Source organism: Lathyrus oleraceus, chromosome 6, assembly GCF_024323335.1.
Source record: "Lathyrus oleraceus cultivar Zhongwan6 chromosome 6, CAAS_Psat_ZW6_1.0, whole genome shotgun sequence".
In the NCBI taxonomy this organism is placed as follows: Eukaryota; Viridiplantae; Streptophyta; class Magnoliopsida; order Fabales; family Fabaceae; genus Lathyrus; species Lathyrus oleraceus.
Genome location: NC_066584.1, coordinates 411,694,148 through 411,700,285, shown reverse-complemented (window position 1 = coordinate 411,700,285; position 6,138 = coordinate 411,694,148).

Below are 6,138 nucleotides of genomic sequence, written 5' to 3'. Positions count from 1 at the left end.
TCGTTTCGTTCGTTTCATAAGTTTATGATTATTCTCTCAATTCAGTTTGGTGTTTATTTTTAGAGTTATATGAATATCCATTGTAAAATTGTTTCAGTTATAAGTTATATAATCAGTATAGCACGTCACTATAATTTATATTACTTCATATATATATATATATATTATATATATATTATATTATATATATATTATATATATATTATATATAATTATATATAATATATATTATATATATATATATATATATATATATATATATATAATATATATATATATATATATATATATATATATATATATATATAATTTCATTTCAAAATACATTTAGCATAATAATACATTTTTATTGAGTGTAAATGTGAAATAAGTTTATAATAATGAGATTATCTAGTATAAATATTTGATACCTAAAAAAAACTAATATAAATATTTATATATCTATTTTTTTTATCAATGTCAAGTAAGATATCTATAAAAAACAATAAAAATAATGCAAGAAAAATCAGCATTGTGGCTAAGTGAAGCAACAAAATTAGCATATTTATCATCGTTAATAAGCTGTTTCGAGGGACGTTAATTTGATAATATGAAATTTTGAAGGATTCTTTTAGGGTGGCTATAAGGGGGACAATAGATGTAATATCTTATGAGAGTGATATAAACCACAATAGTTAAGTCAACTTCAAAACTAACGTTGTGAATGTGTTTATCTAGAACAAGAAGAATATTTTTGTGTATTGACATGATTTTAGCAAGGAAGACATTATTGGGAGTTAGTTTAGAAGGAAAAAAATGTGAAATTGTTATATTTGTTTCAAATCAGGCAAACACGGAGGGTGATACCAATGGTTGGAATGAATGAGTTGTCACTTACCTTGAATTTATTGTGGCTTGGTCGTTGGCAATGTGAGGAGGTCGTTAGTAGTTTCATTGCACGAAGCGGTTGGATTAACATTTTTTCTTACAATTACATGGGATTCATATGATACAACAAGTAGAGTCGTATCTAAGCCACTACAAGCTGACCAATGAGCACGTAGCCTCTTGATTTTATGAGCCTCATTTTCTCAAAGCTCAGACCAATTAATATTAAGTTTTTTGAAAACTTATATAATTAATATCAAGACATTAATTGATGATCTCTTACTAGCTGCCACTGCAATTTATAAAAGATTTATTTTTCATGTTCCACACAAGCAAACGGTGTGGGACTTGTCCATAATATGGGTGGGCATGAGAAGCTTAAACTAAAGAGTTATCATTTTTTTTAATATGAAACTAAAGCTTAGTGTGCCAACCCACGTGGTACTCATTTTCATATGTAATACATACTTTAGTTATACTATTTTCATTTTTCTTGTAAATTATACTTGTTAAAAGTACATTACTTGACAACCCCTAGTGATTAAGGGTTGTTATAAACTTTTTAGATTTGTTATAAGGTTGAGAACTAGTTCATGCAAGGAGGTGAGAAGCTTTATAGGTGATATTTGCATAATGAGACTGATCCCTTCAATCTTAGGGTCGAGGTATTTATATGATTCCTTGGGTTTGGACATGATTAACTTCCCTTAACTCCTTCTTTACACAATTGCGGGATGGGAAACATCACTTCCCATGTTCCCATGTTTCGGGCGAGTCCAATAGGGAGTGTGTGTGACATATTTGAGAAATGTAAGTCACATATGAATGATGATGGCTTGATCAAATAAACAGGCTATCAATAAGATGATGTAGGCAACATGTTACATCATTCCTCTTCCATGCCTCCCCTTGTGGGCCCTTTGCAAATATACCCATACATGATCCTTCAAGCATGAAGGATTGGAAATGATGAATTGATTTATTCTTGTTTCTATCTCATTGACTTGATTAGTTCTTAAGGTATTCTTAGAGTGTGTCCTTCACGTACGAGGTGAGTCCCTTAAGCTTGGGGTGAGTCCCTCGTGTACAAGGTGAGTCCCTCAAGCATGTGGCGAGTTACTCAAATATGAGGCAAGCCCTGTAGAATATTTTGAGATACATCTTTAGGTGTCAATAAGGTGAATCATCATATGTTAGCTGAAAGAAATCTCTAAATGTCAGTTGAGAGAAATCCCCAAACATCAATTGAGGTATGTGTTCATATTTAATGTGATCAATGACGATTTTTCCTCGGGAAGCCACTTTGGCCTTAATTCCTTACGTGTTTCGATGACATGAGGAATCTTTTCTTTTCTTTCAACTATCGAGATGCACAATATGAGGTTATAAATTGCCTCTACAATCGGGCCCTCGTGTCTATAAAAGGATTCCAAATCTCCTCATTTAATCTTTTTTCAATATCTATTTTTCCAAGCTTTCATTCATTTTCTTAAGAGTTCTCATAAGCACATAGTGCATTTTCACAGAGTCTTGACCTTGTTTGCATGTATGATTAGATTCTCCCTTTGTTCCCTTTATTCTTAATAATGGTTGTTAAGGTTTTAAAATGTTTAAAGAATGATTGCGCACCAATGTCGCAATTTTGACCTTTGGGCCACGAAGGGCCTGGTAGATCTGATAGTGATCCTCTTACTCTTCCTGTTTTTTATCAGGAATCACTGCTATTCACATCTCTATATTCCACTAAGGAGATAATCATTGTTTTTAGTGGCAAATCATACTTTCTAATACTAGACACGAATATGGTGTGATTTTGGAATCATGTTCCATGAAAGAGGGGGCAAATATGGTCGCCCTGGGTGGCTCGCCCACCCTTATTTCTATTTGCACCTCCCTGTTATTTACGATTTATGGGGTTTAATACCTTTTACCATTTAAAGTTGAATTTCCAGAAACCGTGAATGTTGCTCCTTTTCATGTCACACCCAACATCTAAGGCATGATTTTGGTGTTCAAAATTACCTACTGGTGATTGGGATTCTTCCCTACCATCGGGTATTATTTTCTTTTTATACTATCAAAGTTAGCGCCAAAAGCGTGTGGGTAACCTTATGTGCCTCCATAAAATAAAATGTTAAAGCCCCATTCAAAACCCTACAAAGACTAAAAGGATAAGTTCCTAAGGGTCAAATGGCGAAATCGTGCCTTAATGGTCATGGTTAAGGCGACTCACGCCCCTCGCTTTCCCCTGTCATGGACAAGAAACTTGAAAATCATCATGGGTTTTGAATTTGATTACCTTACCTCAATTGAGCAAGAGTTGGTTCAAATCTTATGCGACTTCAATGTTAGTAGCTCTTGTGCAATGATCACCCTAGATCAGGAAGACGATAACAGGATAAACAAGTATTTAGGCGAGTTGATAGTAAAAAAACTTATTGTGAGCTTGTTTTATTTTTTTACACTATTTTACATTGTTCTTGTTCGTTTCATAGAAGATGTCTAAGATTCCTCTAGTTGTGAGGAAAGAGTATTTGGCTAGGAAAAAGGTTGAACACACACCAAGAAATAACCCTAAGAGTCTCCCAGGAGGCCTAATAAGAGAATAGGGGGAAATGAATGCTAAGGTCAATGCCCTGGACGATGTATACCCTCATAAAATCAAGAAGTAAGGAGTGGGTCATTCTTAGGTTCTAAAGGAAGATCACATGGCCATCGTTGAAGAAGGTAAAATGGATGGGGAATCCTTTCTAACAATTGATAACTCTCGTTCCCAACCTTCCTTATGGAGGGATCCTTCATTTGATGCCATTGAGTTTATCGGGAATCGCCTCCCTTTTCTCGAGGATTTCCCCATTAACTACAAGGGATTGCATAACATGTCACCACTTGAGTTATCTAGTATGGCCTAAAATCACACGCCAATGGTTATTCTAATGGAGCGGATCCAGTGAGAGAAATATATTCAAGATGTTAGTGAGTTAAAATCCAAGCACACAATGTCCCAGGGGAGCATCGCCTTGCGTTAGGAAAAAATGAGGACCCAGGTGAAAGAGAAGTATGATTTAAAGTCCTTCCACAAAAAGGTGGCGCTAGAGGCGCATGCTCACGGTACCTCAAAAAAAAGCTTAAGGGGGTCGCCTGAGAGGCCCATTAATTATATGAACAAACTCAAGGGGGAGTTGTCTCCACTCAAGGATGAGTTAGTTGAAACCTCTGACTAATACTTCGAGCGGGTAAAGTAGCAAATAACATTCCTTTATTTTAGGTTAGATTTGAGTCAAATGGATTTGTTCAAGGTGGATCATGATGGTCAGTTAATGGATGATGATGATGTCGTACCTTCCAATGGGGTCACTCTAAATGATCAATAGGCGACATAAGACGTTCTCCAGAATAATATTATTTACCAAGAGAACACTTTGGATATTCAATGAGCTTATGGCTTATTTTTTTATGCCTTTAGTATAGTTTTTATAATTGCGCCAAAAGGGATTCTATAATTATTTTTCTTTTCTCTGACTTTCAGGGGTTCCTTTGTACTCTTTTTCCCTTATCGAGGATTAACAAATGACATGCTTGTATACCCTTATTTTATTTAGATGGAGGACTCTATCATAAGGATGACAATATTGCCTCATGGGCGACAAGGAATCCTACATGAGGATTCAACACACGTGATTGCCTCGAGAGGCGACATGCTTTCCTTCATGAGGGTCTAGAATATGCAATCGCCTCAAAGGGAGACCAAGATTCCTCTGTAAGGATCCAATGTATGTAATCACCTCCAAGGTAAGTTTTGATAAGTTTCCTGCAAACAAAATAACAATAATATTTCTTTTATAATAATGTGAGGAGGTTCATTAAAACCTTTGAGCCTTATGGTCCATGCAGGGAAAGAGTGTTCCCCACAAAAATAATGTCGTGAATTTGAACTTACAAACACATAGATTATAACTTGCCTAAATAAGTTAACAACTAAATGAAAATAAACTAAGCATGATTCAGACGCCTAAAGAAACAATTTGTTTTTAAGAAGTTTATTCTCATGTCGCATTCGTGCTTAATTGGAGTGGAACAGTCAGGTATTTATCCTCAGGAGTTTCCTCTCATGTTTTGGCCTCCAAATTTATGCCTACAATGTTTATGCTTACAACTCTAGTCTTCTTCAGCTTCATGATCTATACATAGCACTTCCTAAAAATATATCGATTTCCCTAGAAAAATCCCTACGTGGCCATATTGGAGTGGGTATTTCATGCAAAGGTATAAGTGTAGGTATGGCAAATCCAAGCCAGTTGAAAGGATGTCACCCTATAATCATATTATACGAGGAATGTACATCTATAACCAAGTACCTTACCTGGATCTTTCTGACATTCTCATCGACTCCAAATGTGGCCTTCATGGTGATATAAACATTCATATGCACTTGCTCGACTAAGAATCCCACCAATGATCCTTGGAAATCTTTGAGGTCATTGAGATTTATAGGTGTCAGATTTATGTTAACTATGTCGGCACTAATTAACTTATTTCATAGGAAATTATGATCACATGTGTGTTGGCTTTGGCAGTTTCCTCCTTCAAAATTCCATGCAACTTTCACTAAACAACTACTCTGATTCTAACACTGAACCCCACTTTGAACCTCTGATCGCAAACAATGACCCTAACCTAAAATAGGTTGCTCTCACCAATACAGTTATGGGTAGGTTTATGATGCCTTTAAAGACATATTCCATTGATTCCACAAGATTTGTTGTCATGTGCCTATCATTGACCATTGTCAAATGCCCTAGTCCACTTATCCACCAAAATATTATCGATCCATCTTAAAGCATATGCATTTGACAATCTGATCTCTTTGTGGTAGTGTTGGAATGATGGTTGAGTTAACGCATACCCTACGTTCATAACTTTTTCCAAAGCGTCTTGTCTCTGATCTCCCGCATGACGTTTTGTGCAACATGTCTAATGTAGTAGACACGTGTAGAAAAAGGATATTGTCAACCGTTATTAGGGTTGTTATATGCACTCTTAATATCTGGATGTTTGTCTGAAATCAAACATAGGTTGGGTTGCATAACAATATGTATTCGAAGATTCTTGAGAAAGAAACTCCAGCCACCATCAGACTCACCTTTAACCATAACAAAGGAAAGTCAAAATATATTATTACTGACATCTTGTGTCACTGCCATGAGTAACGTTCCTTTATATTTCTCGTACAACCATGTCCCATCAATTTGAATAATAGGTTTGCAGAAT